Raw genomic sequence first — 14061 nt, 5'->3', positions numbered from 1 at the left:
ATTTCTGAAAATATAAATGTCTCTATAGTATGAGAAATAGCAGTGAATACTTGCCTTCCTGGTTGCCAGCCAAGAGTTCAGTCAACTTAGAAATCGCTGCACATGAGAATATTTAAACAAATCACGTTCAAGAGTAGCATATGATTACAATTAAATGTATGGTATGCACATGTGACTCAGACGTCAAGTGGTCTCTATTCAGTTTATAAAAATGGATAGAGAAATCCATCTTCATGTGAAACATATAGAATGTCCACAAACTCTGTTTTATCTTTATACGTTCTCTGTAACTTTATTTTTTGTCAGAGAGATTTGATCCTAGTTCAAAAAACACAAAATACTGTTACATGGTCGTTTCTGTCTTTGAATTGCATTGTCAATGACAGTTTAAAAGAAATGAGACCTGACACATACTATAAAATGTCAACATTGAATTATATCACCATAGTAAGAAGGAAAAACCTCACACAATTTTCACCCACCAGACGTAGACCATCCCGTTGCTCTGCTTCTCAGCCTTAGTGACAGTTTCCCATTTGTACAAAAGCTATTTCTGTGACAGAAACATGCCTTCTCTTTATTAGTCAGATCTGGAGTTATAACTCTCATCAAGAAAAAAACAAAAACAAAACAAAACAAAACAACCCACACTGCTTAGAAGCCATAAGACTGACAGATAAAATCATTTTCATCCTCTACTCTCCTCACAGCACTGTGAGAACTTGGTTTCCCTTTTGAAAAGTGGCTTAGTGATTAGAATGGAGTCAGGGTGTATTTGCAGAAAGACAGATTAATAGGTCACATTACGACAATAGTTGGATAGCATTATAAACGTCAGGGAGCATAACTCTCCTGTCCCAATGCTAGCGAGTAGCAAGTTAAGGAATCATCTGAATGTCTCTATTATCAAGGGGCCATGGCTCTCAACATGCTTCAATAAAACAAACTCATAAACATATCCTTCTATTTTTCTAATCATTTCCCTATTTTTATGCTTCTTTATGTGTAGCACTGAATAGTTTCATAAGTCAGACAGATGTGATTTGCAACCTTGATGCCACTTAATTAACTATGTTAACTTGGGCTTAAACTCTGAAAACCTCAGATCCCTCACCTGTAAAAAGAGTGAAATGCTCTCAAAAGGTAGATCAAAACTCCCCACTCCTTAAGTGTGGGCTGTGCATAATGACTTCCTTCTAAAGAGTAAAGTACGGAAAAGAAGAAAAACAAATAACTTTACAGTGGAGCAACCTGACAAGCTCTCCCTCGAGGTTGATACCAACAGTGATGAGTCATATTGATAGTACCTACCCTTGATATCCTGTGCTGAGCATGGCACTTTTCCTCTGTGGTCTTCCTCCCCCAAAACCCATAACCCCTCTAATTATGAGGAAAATCATCAGAAAAACCTAAACTGAAGGGTATTCTACGAAATGCCTTGACCGCTACTCCCAAGAAGGTAGAAATGGCATCTTTCCTCATGAATATTTTTAGTTATTACATATTATTCGATGATTATATATTTTCAAAATATACATTCCCACACTACTGATTTCAGGCTTGGCCATTTGACTTGCTTTGACAAATGAAATGTGAGCGGAGATGAAGTGTGTCCCTCTGAGCTTCTGTCTTGTGATTTTGGTATGCTGTTTTCCCTCTGAAACCTCCATTAAGGCCTCGCAGTCTACCAGCCCACATCCTAAGTGAAGACAATGAGCTACCTAGCAGCAGTGTTACTGTGGCAGGAGGGGGAAATGTCATGTCCTGGGACCCGCAGGAACCCTTAGGACAGACCGCCAAGTGAAGCTTCTTGGCTTTGTGCAGAAAAGAATTCAAGAGCGAGCCAAAGAAAAGCAAAAGCAAGTTTATTTATAGAGATACGCACTCCATAGGCAGCATGCAGGTTGTCTCAGAAAGTGAAAGTGGTGGCCTCAGGGCAGGGGATTGTCAGTTTTTATGGGCTGAGTGATTTCACGTGCTAAGGAGTGGGAGGAATATTCTTGCTATTGGGGGAAAGGTGGGGATTTTCCAGGAATTGGGCCACCACCCACTTTTTGGCCTTTTATGGTCTGTCTCGGAACTGTCCGGGGGGTAAGGGGGAGTGATTTTTAGTATTACAGCGAAGGTATAATGAGCTAAAGATCAATGACATGACTGTTCTCGAAGCCATCTTGGTTTCAGCTGGTTCTGGCCAGTTTTTATTACATTCTAACAGCTGTGCCCGTTCTTCATTTATCTGGTGGTTGGGTCCTGCCCCTTCCCCTCCTGTCTCATTACCAAGCAAAGGGCTTGTTGCCTGACACACATAGAAGCAAATACTATGGCACCGGCTTTTGAGAAAAGAAAAAACTTTATTGTGAGGACCACCAGCAATGAGACAGGAGGTACAGTTCAATTTTGTCAAACTGGGGTTCAGTCAAACTTTTGTGAGTTAGGGGAGGAGGGTTGGTATGCAGAAGCACTGGCGGGACTTTGGAACTTGGTCATTTGCAGTAAGGCACGGTTAAGGGGCTTCAGGCTGGACCCTCCGCTTCTGAAAGGGTTCCAGCGTTCAGGTTCCAGTCACGTCCGGGCCTTTGGTTCCGTGGGGGGAGAAACTTTGGTTCTGGGTGATTTTTGAGGTCAAGATCTTCTCCTCTGTACATGCTTTGGGTTTTGTTCTGTTGTCTCTGAAAAACAACTCAGTATCTTGTTAGAAACAAGATAGGGCCAGTTTGGGGCTGGTTCTCTGGTTACGGCAGTTGACCTATGAGAGACGTGTAGTATAAGAGAGAAAGAAATGTTATGAGTTATTGAGATGTTGAGGTCATCTTATGACAGCAAAACTGAGCTTAAGCTGAGGACCTAGCTCAACTCAAGTAATGAAGTTCATACCTTTTCCCCTTCTCTCCCTTTCTTCCTCCATGTTCCCTCCTGTCTCCTCCGCCGCTTCTTCTACCAACTTCTTCTCATGACACATTAATTACACATTAATTTCTGAGCTTCTCCTTCCTCTAGTAACTACCTTTGGACTTGAGCATTCCAGCTTCTCTTCTTAAATTTGCTTTTAGCTATTTCTATCGCTTTCATTTTTCTGGTGTTTTCAACCAGAGGCACCAGTGAGTGATTGGAGCTCAGATAAAAATCTCTCTGCTACTCACCTGCCTTGCCCTTTATTCTCCCCACATTGGTGTCCCAATGAAATCAGATTAAAATTAACATCTAGAAACTATTTGGATGGAAAAAGAAACCACCACAAGGGAAATTAGGGGTGTTTTTAAAGAGGTTAGGAGCTGATTATAACCATATAAGTCTAATACATTCTTTTTTTTCTTTCAGCATCAGCTGCCTCCTGAATCACTGCCCAGTTGCCAGCTGCAAGTCCTAGTTCCACAGTAAGTCTAGCCAAGTCTAAAATTCTAGTTGACTCATCCAAACTTCATGTTCACCCAGGACTTACTTAAGCATCCAAAATAACTTAAACATTTAGATTCTACCTTCCTAAGGTATCTGCATCTGGTAAATGATGCAAAAGCTAAATGGGCAGAAAAGATTCCTCTTAATCATGTCTAAGTTCAATTTCACATGCATGCAATTTATATGGGGAAAAAAATATCATTAGATTCACCCAACCTTCACAAAGTTAAACTGTCCAATCAACTATCTTTTCAGGAAGCAAATGTCCACAGCACAAAGCCAGAAGACTCTGAAAGGGTAGTGCTGTTGGATAATAGCAGAGGAGCTGCTATTCTGAAATCAGGAGCAGTTCACATTAGCTTCAGGATTAATTTCATTGGCACAGAGAGCAAGCTCGCTGCCATCAGGTAAGCACACACACAACTTTCTCTAGTCCTGTAAAAAAGAGTAAGGGGGTTGATTTTCCTTCTCAACTTCTATCTTAGAATTCATATTGCCCTCTATGGAGTTCATTTATCTCTCTCATCTGAAGATGTAGGATATGTCTGCTCAGGTGGGTGCTCTGGGCATCTAGGAGCGAAATTTGAGGAGAAAGCCAGTCTTCAAAATAGTTGGTTGTTCAGGAGTAGCCTGTGTACTTCCTCCATGAAAAATCCTGTTGGTGCTGCTGTGCTGGGGGTTTAAAAGGAAGTGTAGCACAGGGGTGGGGTGTTAGGATACATTTTTCTGGTACAAAAACTTAAATGTATAGTTCAGAAAGAAAGAAAATAGTCTCATTCATTTTGCCACACACAAATGGCATCTAGACAGAACTTGGATCAATTGGATTCCAAATCCTATTAAGATATGATGGTAATTGAGATTCTATAGCTTTTACAAAGCTGATTAGGCAATTTTCACAATGTATAAGAATCTCTGCAGAATTTCCACTACTGTTCCTTTCCAGACTAAGAAAGAAGGAGAGTGATGGTTGGGGCAATCATTTAATTGCCCTGGAAAACATTTAATTGCCTTACAGGTTTTATTTCTTTTGGCAAACTGGTCTTTGATTTTTCTGAGCTCACTATGGAAAACTTTGCCGGTCATCAAATTTCTGTTTTTTCCTTTTCTTTGCTCAGTTGTTTTTGTTTGTGTGTGTTTTTAAAGATTGTTTTATAATCTACTTTAAATCTTATTTTTAAGTTTCATTATGGGAACGAGAGCCAATTTGCAAAATTCGTTATACCTTTTTCATGTACAATGTTCATAACACTGTCTTATATGGATTTTTAAAAATATATTTTTGAACACAGCTTATACTGTCTACTTGAAGACAGAACAGGAAAGTAGCATATTAAATATTTTGATCACCATATACAGTTGCTAGGAAGAAAAAAATCAATAGAAACCATTAAAAGTATGTCAAACATAGTAAAAAAAATCAAACAGATGGTTATCAGCTTGACACAGAGGTTAAGCCCAGAAAGTACAGCATTTGAATTCATGAAAGACAGGAATGCACTCTTAAAAATATCAAAAGGTAGGGCTTCCCTGGTGGCGCAGTGATTGAGAATCCGCCTGCCGATGCAGGGGATACGGGTTCGTGCCCCGGTCCGGGAAGATCCCACATGCCGCGGAGCGGCTGGGCCCGTGAGCCATGGCCGCTGAGCCTGCGCGTCCAGAGCCTGTGCCCCACAATGGGAGAGGCCACAACAGTGAGAGGCCCGCGTACCACAAAAAAAAAAAAAAAAAATCAAAAGGTAGAACTTAATACTTTTCAGAATATATTGTTTTGTGACTTTTTAGGACTTGATGTAAGGCACTGATGAGGTCTAAATTAAACATAATGAATTGCTAATGTGTGTACTTGTGGCTAGGTCATTCATAGAAAACTTTATTATTTGGAAAACTTCAATATTCAAAGATTAGCATATTATATTAAATATGGGGCATGGCCAGAGACCAGTGACCCAGGTGAGTTGCTAAATATAAAATTCCCTACAGTGATTCTAGCTTCTTTGAGTGGTTCTCAGTCTGTGGTTAGACAAGATCTTTGAATTGAAGGAGAATGGAAAAATAACCTGAGATTTGGGGGACATGGTGAATGCATTTTTTCTTGGAATGTGCACTAGATTGCTTGAGTATATTATTTACTTCCTTGCATACAAGGTTTAGATGTTCCATGTATTTGGGTTTACTTGATAAGTAACATAACATGCATATAATAAAGAAATAATAAATACTAATATAAATACATAGAGAAAAATGTGTTCCAGACATTTGTATTAGACAATGGCATTAGTCACATCATAAGACTAACCTGTAAATTTAAGTTAAATGTACCAATTTTTGTTAGTAACTTGTACCAGTGTTGAATTCTCTTCCCCAACCTCCTCTAACCCCCCTCAAAAAAAAAAAAAAATGAGAGAAAGAGAAAAGAAAAAATTCAGGACTCTTTATCCACTCTACCAGTATTCCGAAGAAATACTTATTTTAACTTAATCATTCTATCACTCGTTTCATTGGAGTAGTGACCCCTCAGCTTTTCATTCCAGGAGCTACATTCTACTCATCCATGATGATATTAGTGTTCTCTTGATGGAATAAAAAGTAATTGGCTCGTTTGTGCCTTGGCTTTTGTGCTTCCTCCACCTGGAGTGTCATGGCTCTAAATTTAGTAAATGTTATTCCTTTAAAGCCTTGGTCAGTGGTGTCTCCTTCTTGAAGATTTTGCTGTACAAAGTAGGAAGTTAATAATTCATCTGTTTATTTATATTTATTAAAATGTTGTGGTCAAATATGTAAATATTTCAACCATTTTTCTTCCTTTACAAAATTTATTTCATATTCTAGCTGGTGGTATTGGATTTAAAATTAGCAGGGAATTTCAAATATTTGAATTAAAGCTTCATACTGCCTCTACTTGTTATCAGTTAAAAATTCTAGGCTTTTGTATTCCAGTGGTGGTTAGTTTTTGTTTTTTCTTTTTGTCTCAGTTTTCTTTCTTTTCTTTCCCAGTACTTTGTGCAGCAGAGTTGGCTTATCTTCGTGTATACCTTATTTTATCACAATTGCTATTTTCTAATCATTCATCCATCTCATGCAAAATTAGTTCATTCATGTATTATATCTGAGAGCATGTCATATCCAGGAACTGTTCTTATACTCCTTAATTACAGCTCATTTTTTAAAACAATGGAAGTAAGCATTTTTACTAAGAGAACTTAGGCTTTTGAGGGTTCTTTTGTTTTGTTTTACATTTGAGACAAACTCTTCTTTTGATTGAAGTATAATTGATATACAATACTGTGTTAGCTTCAGGTATATAGCAAAGTGATTTAGTTATATATATATATATATATATATAACATTTTTAAGATTATTTTCCATTATAAGTTATTATAAGATATTGAATGTAGTTCCCTGTGCTATATAGTAAATCCTGTTGCTTATCTGTTTTATGTATAGTACTTTGCATTTGTTAATATCATACTTCAAATTTATCCCTCTCCCCCTTCTCTTTCCCCTTTGGTAACCATAAGTTCATTTTCTATGTCTATGAGTCTATTTCTGTCTTGTATATAGATTCATTTGTATTATCTTTTACATTCCACATATAAGTGATATCATATAATATTTGTCTTTCTCTATCTGACTTACTTCACTTGGTGTGATATTTTCTAGGTCTAGCCATGTTGCTACAAATGGCAATATTTCATCTTTTTTATGGCTAAGTAGTATTCCATTGTATATATTTACCACATCTTAAGCCCATTGTCTGTTGATGGGCACTTGGGTTGTTTCCATATATTGATTATTAGGAATAGTGCTGCTATGAACATTGGGGGGCATGTATCTTTTTGAATTATGGTTTTCTCTGGATAATGCCCAGGAGTGGTATTGCTGGATCATATGGTAACTCTATTTTAAGTTTTTAAGGAACCTCCATACTGTTCTCCATGGTGGCTGCACCAATTTTAATTCCCACCAACAGTGTAGGAGAGTTCCCTTTTCTCCACACCCTCTGTAGCATTTATTATTAGAAGACTTTTTGATGATAGCCATTCTGACAGATGTGAGGCAATACCTCACTGTGGTTTTGATTTGCATTTTTCTAATAATTAACAATGTTGAGCATCTTTTCATGTGCCTCTTGGCCATCTGTATGTCTTCTTTGGAGAGATGTCTATTTAGGTCTTTTGCCCATTTTTTTATTGGGCTGTTTGCTTTTTATTATTGAGTTGTATGAGCTGTTATATATTTTGGATATTAACCCCTTGTTAGTCACATAATTTGCAAATATTTTCTCCCATTCTGCAGGCTGTCTTTTCATTTTGTTGATGGTTTCTTTTGCTGTGCAAAAGCTTTTATTATTTTTGCTTTTATTTCTTTCTCCTTGGGAGATTGATCTAAGAAAATATTGCTATGATTTATGTCCTAGAATGTTTTGCCTGTGTTCTCTTCTAGGAGTTTTATGGTGTCATGTCTTGTATTTAGGTCTTTAAAGCATTTTGAGTTTATTTTTGTATATGGTGTGAAGGAGTGTTCTACTTTCATTGATTTACATGTTTCTGTAAGACAAACTCTTTTAATGTTTTTCTTATCATTTTGATCATTACTATTACATCTAATACAATTTTATTTTTATAAATAAGTTGCCTGAGATGGTGACTTTGGCTTCCTGTGAACCACTTATGCTTACTTTCTGGTTTGTATTAAGGTTACCAGACAAGTAATTGAAAATTAGCATAGTATTAGCACATTAAATATAAACTGAGGTTTTTTAAAAAGTATATGTCAGTGGATGGCATCTGAATTTCTCTTAGGGAGACAAATGTTTTTGAAAAGGAAACTGCCTGTTAGTGTGGAAGATGAGGATGGAGGATTATAGTTTGGAAGGAAATGTATGAAAGTATTAGCTAAACTGTTCATCATGGAAAGTTATCACAAATATGGGGGTTTCAGTGAGGGAGAGAAAAATGACAGAGATATTAGAAAAAGTGCTCAGATTATATGGCAGAAGACAGAAGCCTGAAGAGAGCAAGTTGGTGAATAATTCTGCTAACAGGGCTACGGAAAAAGTTTTAAGAAAAGAATTGTCTAATGCTCTGTTTTAAACTGTTTTCTATGTAGTTTTGTGCTGTAACTCCGCTCTTCCATTAACTTAAAACTTCAGAGGAGTTATCTATACAAGTTGACATTATTTTGGAATCAAAGAAAATCTTTGCCCCTCGCTATTTTTGTGTAAGACAGAGCAAAAAGAATAATCATTGGGGATGAAATAACAGTGAGACCCAGAGTTCAGCTAGAATAGAAAATGAGAACTACGGGTGTCCAGGAAAACACCAGTTAATAGATAACTCTCTGAAAACACCAGTTAATAGAAAACACCAGTTAATAACTCTCTGAAAGTGGGGTGGTGGGGAAAGGCAGTGAGTTTTCTACTTCCTAAAAGGATAGAAATGTTCAGTCAATTTTATTTTAATCTTAAAAAAGAGCAAGATTAATTGTGTTGACATTTGGGATATACCTATAAATGATAAATACCAAACCTATGAAAATTATTTTTCTAATTTTTATAGATGATGTTGCTATCAATGCAAATAGGTTTTCTTTGCCATCTGATAATGTCTTATTTCTTATGTCCTCCGTGTGTGGATTGTAAGAAAATCATTGTCTTCATTTTCAAAGTGCAGACCTCAGAACATGAAGAGCATTAAGTGACTTTGAAGGCCAGTCTGTAAGTTAGAAGTGGAATGAAACAAAATCAAAACCCCACACGACTCAGGTTAAATTCATGATCTATAAATACTGTGGTGAAAATAGTTAATATTTGGCACTTTACTACATATGTGATACTGGGCATTTATCTCAGGAGTGGCATCCTTCATTTTTTTAATAAAAAAGTAAATATAATATTAAATAGTTTTGAGGATTAAATGATATAACATATGCAAAGCACAGTGCCTGCAACCAAATAAGCATTCAGTGAATGCTAACATTATTTGTTTGTTCTTTCAATTATTGTTTGGAAAATAAAGATTAATATTAATAAAATTATTCACACTCCTTTCAATTCCTATCATTCCAGAAAGCATTGTTTATAAACATTTAAGGATTTTTGGAACAGAATTTTAAAGCATTTTGGCTTTTCAGCATACATCAATTTCAATCTCATGGACACTACAAATTTATATTAATTGTATAAGGTCTAAAAAGAATCTCAAGTGACCCAGGGGCATTCAGATACCTCATATCCTCCTGTTGGTTGATTATCATCCTGGGACCAACTCAGCCTGGGCTCAGGTGTAATCTTCCACAAATGCCTCACAAACTGAAAATTCAATAAAAGGAGCCATAGCAGCTGATGGTACAAGAGCCACAGTCAGAGTCTATATGTCAAATTATAATGCTGCCACCCTTCCTTATTCCAGAAGAAAATTTCTTTATCATTAAAATTTAAGTATCGGAGTTTAGGACTTCCTCCATATTCTTGAATGTGGCTTATATATCATAAATTAGAGATGATGGAAGGGATCTTTTATCATTGTAGAAGTCAACTCTTTCTTAAAGTTGAGGAAATTGAATCCCAGTGATGTTAGTAACTTGCTCAAGTTCCACAGCAAGTCATGAGTTTCTTTCTAATGAAGTAAAATTAGAAGACTAATACTCACCAAAAATGACAGGTAATTAATTTTTGTTAAAACTTTATTGAGGTCTAATTGACATACAGTAAACCCCATATGTTTAAAAATTATAGTTTGATAAGTTTTTACGTATGTGTAGACTCATGAAAGCATCACCACAGTCAAAATAATGAATATATCCATCACTCCAAAACGTCTCTTTGTAATCTTTTCCTCTTGCTCCTCCTTCGTCCCTGCCATCCCATCACTGTTGTCCCAAAGCAACCACTGATCTGCTTTCTAATATTATAGTGTAATTTGCATTTTCTAGAGTTGTATGAATAAAATTACATAGTATCTATATTTTGTCTGGCGTTTTTCACTTCAAAAAATTATTTTGAGGTATATCCCTGTTTTTGCATATATCAGTGATTGTACCCTCTTGGTGCTGAGAAGTATTCCATTCTATGGCTATACCACAATTTGTTTATTCATTTACCTAGTAGACAGGTGGTAACGTGGACATTTGGGTTATTTCCAATTTGGGGCTACTAAAAATAAAGTGGCTATGAGTATAGTGTGTAAGTCTTTGAGTCAACATTTGCTTTTGTTTTTCTTGGGTAAATACCTAGGAGTGAGTGAAATGGTTGAGTAGTATGATAGGTATGTATTTAACTTTTTAAAAAATTTATTTATTTACTTATTTATTTTTGGCTGTGTCAGGTATTTGTTGCTGCACACAGGCCTTCTCTGGTTGTGGCGAGCAGAGGCTACTCTTCGTTGCGGTGCGCGGGCTTCTCATTGTGGTGGCCTCTCTTGTTGCAGATCTCTAAGCATGCGGGCTTCAGTAGTTGTGGAACGCGGGCTCAGTTGTGGCTCGTGGACTCTAGAGCGCAGGCTCAGCATTTGTGGGGCACGGGCTTAGTTGCTCCGCGGCATGTGGGATCTTTGTGGACCAGGGCTCAAACTGGTGTCCCCTGCATTGGCAGGAAGATTCTTAACCACTGCGCCACCAGGGAAGTCCCAACGTATTTAATTCTTTAAGATACTACCAAACTATCTTCCAAAGTAGTTTTATCATTTTACATTTCCACCAGCAGTGTGTGAGAGTTCCAGTTGCTCTATGTCTTCACCAACTTTTTGCATAGACAGTCTTTTTTATTTTAGCCATTCTAGCAAATGTGTAGGGGTATATCATTGAAGTTTTTATTTGCATTTCACCAATGACTCATGATACTGAGCATATTTCTGTGTGCTTACTTGACATCTATATATCTTCTTTGATGAAATGTCTATTAAAATCTTTTTGCCCATTTTTAAATTGGGTTGTTTTATCTTCTTTTTACTGGATTGTAAGAACTCTTTATATATTATGGATAAAAGGCCTTTTCCAGGAACTTTTTATTGTTTTATCACACTGGTGAGAACATCCAGTACACTGTTAAATAGACATAGTGAGATAAGACATCCTTACCTTGTTCCTGACCTTAGGGGTAAGTCTTTCATCACTAAAATGCCCTTTATCAGGTCGAGGAAGTTCCCTTACACTTACTGAATAAGACTTTTTTTTTTAATAGGACAGAATTCCCTTGGTACCACAGGAGAGAGCTCAGCTGTGAAATTTAGGCATAATTCCCCACAGGAATAAAAACCCTATAGGCAAAAGTGAAAGTCGGAGACATGTTTTGGAATCAAGCTGTACTGACCATACAGGAAGCAAATTTTTGCCTCTAAGAGGAATGAAAAATACTAATATGTGTGCCTGTGTTCTTTCTATGCTTATGTTAGAAATTAATAGTTGATCACAGCATTCTTTACTGGGGAAGCCAAATGCAAACACAGAAACCAGGTTATCATAGGGTCTGGGTAGCTACTAGAGTTGGCATGTATGATGAGTATTTTCATCCCTATCCTGCAATATTTGTACATAAAAAATAAAGAATAAAAAATCCAATTAAGTGACATAGTGTGGATGTGGATATAATATCACTTGGTATCTGGATATTGTCAGTAAGCAACTTTATAGAATTATCTTACAGCTTTGGGAGCCTTTTCATAACTATTCCTCCCTACAACCTTGTAGAGAAGGCAGGGATTTGGAGAGGCTGAATCATTTATAATACTGTAGGACCGTAGGATGTTCCAGAAGGAAAGTTCGTTTGAGATCATCTAACTCAGAAGTTTTCAGACTTTTCTGTTCCTAGCTTTAAAGCATGTTCTTTTAGAGAACCCCATAGAAAAGTTCAATATAAGCCAGCTGAAAGTAGGACTGTTGTAGTCTCCCCATGCCCCATTCCTTTGGAGCCCCTAAGGTATCTCAATGAAAAATACTAAGGCTCCACTGAGCAAAGTTTCAAAACCACTGATCTCATCCAACTTTCACTTTATGGATGTTGAAGTATAAGGAGTGATATAAAGTACCTAAGATCACCAGGTAGAGAATAACAAAATTGAGACTTGAAGACAAATCACTTGTTCCTAGTCTGATATTTTCCTCTGCACCATGTGCACACAAAGAAAATATTTTGATTATATGTACATGAGTCATTAATGATAATAATAAAACTGCATAGCCACATAATACTTCACAAAGCACTCTCTCATTTATATCTCATTTAGCTCCCATAGCACCTTCATTTACAAATTAAGAAACTGAGGCTCAAAGAGAAGTAATTTGCCCAAGGTTAGAGAGCTGCTATGTTGTTAGGTTGAGACTTAGGTTAATGTACCATGTGCTCTGTACCCACAGAAATTTAAGGCTCACAGCCTTCTGCAAAGCTCCAGGCTCATATATCCCACCACTAATGAGTTATTTCCATCTTCATCTTCAGTGGCCCACAGGTATCCCCAACTTGTCACATCCAAAGTGGAACTAACATCTCTGCTACCCCTCAAACACATGTAGATGGGTCCTGGACATCTGTACTTTAAAAAATCTCCCCAGGCAGTACTAATGGGCAGCTGGGATGGTGAACCACTGGCCTAGAAAATAGAACCCCAGCCCCTTAGCACAGCACACAAAGCCTCTATAATAATTCCAGTGTGATAAATCCAATCTGATCCTCTGCTACTAGGAGCCTGATACTTTGTGGTCCAGGCTCATAATATCTACAATTTATTGAACTTGATACATTCTTTCACCCTTCTGTACAATGTTCCTTCCTTTGTTTATTGGGGTCTTCTCCAACCTTCTGATGGATGCCTACAATTTCTCCATTAGAGACTCATCTTGTTAATATAAGGGTTTGACCCCTGTTAAAATGCAAATAACTTCAGGAAGGAAAACATTAAGTTGTTTTTAATTAATTATGTATCCCTGTTAATAAAATACATAGGAGTAGGTTTTTAGGAAGACAGGATGAGAGCAAGAGGGAGTGTAGGAAAAAGGCATTGGCAAGTGGATAAAAAGCTGAGGAACTGAATGCTGAGAAAATGTGTGATTCCACAGGGCTGAGTCAAATAAGTTATGAATTATTGTTTTGGATGAGTAAAATTAAGGTAGATTGTTATATAAAAATAGAAGAATACTAAAATTTGGCTATTTCTAATAATTTTCAGAAATTTCTCTACTAATATAAAAAGTAAATGTGTACTAGAGTGAACAAATCAAAAGGTTATGGATAATAAAGCCACAGTGTCAGAAACAAGCAAAATATCCAGAGATACAGATAGTTCAGTAAATTATGTATTTGCATTACAAATGATGTTCTAGAACAGTTTATCATTTCTTAACAGGTTATAGGATAAGAAAAATATTCAGGATAAATAGTGAAATAAAAAGTCCATATTATAAAATAATATATATGATCCTGTATTTGTGAAAAATATAAGTGTATACACATGTATACATAGAGAAAAGGACATAACCCTGATGTTCACAGTGCCTATCTTTGCAGGGTAGGAGGAGACTATGAATATTCCTTTTAAGAAAATAAGAAACATTTGCTTATCTATTTTCTTTAATTTTGTTTTGAACTGCAATTTTAAAAATATAATAAACTTTTTAAAGGAAGTCCAGTATAAGTTATAAAATTCGAATGTGTTCTGTCTGATCACACTG

General features: G+C 36.6%; 1 protein-coding gene across 2 annotated transcripts in view; it reads left to right on the top strand.

Annotated features, from left to right (window-relative positions):
- PEX5L (peroxisomal biogenesis factor 5 like) overlaps positions 1 to 14061 on the top strand; it is a 538178-nt gene that overhangs the window by 60878 nt on the left and 463239 nt on the right. Inside the window, exons 2-3 of one of the 2 annotated variants that reach the window (XM_067034079.1) lie at positions 3319 to 3374; positions 3652 to 3803. The gene's annotated coding sequence lies outside the window, so the exon portion shown is untranslated. Of the gene's footprint in view, positions 1 to 3318; positions 3375 to 3651; positions 3804 to 14061 lie in introns of those variants that run through there. The other variant, XM_067034072.1, reaches the window with a different exon arrangement.

This window comes from Kogia breviceps, chromosome 5 (assembly GCF_026419965.1).
Source record: "Kogia breviceps isolate mKogBre1 chromosome 5, mKogBre1 haplotype 1, whole genome shotgun sequence".
Taxonomy (NCBI): domain Eukaryota; kingdom Metazoa; phylum Chordata; class Mammalia; order Artiodactyla; family Physeteridae; genus Kogia; species Kogia breviceps.
Note: the sequence above shows the minus strand (reverse complement) of the source record. Positions and strands in the feature narration are given on the sequence as shown.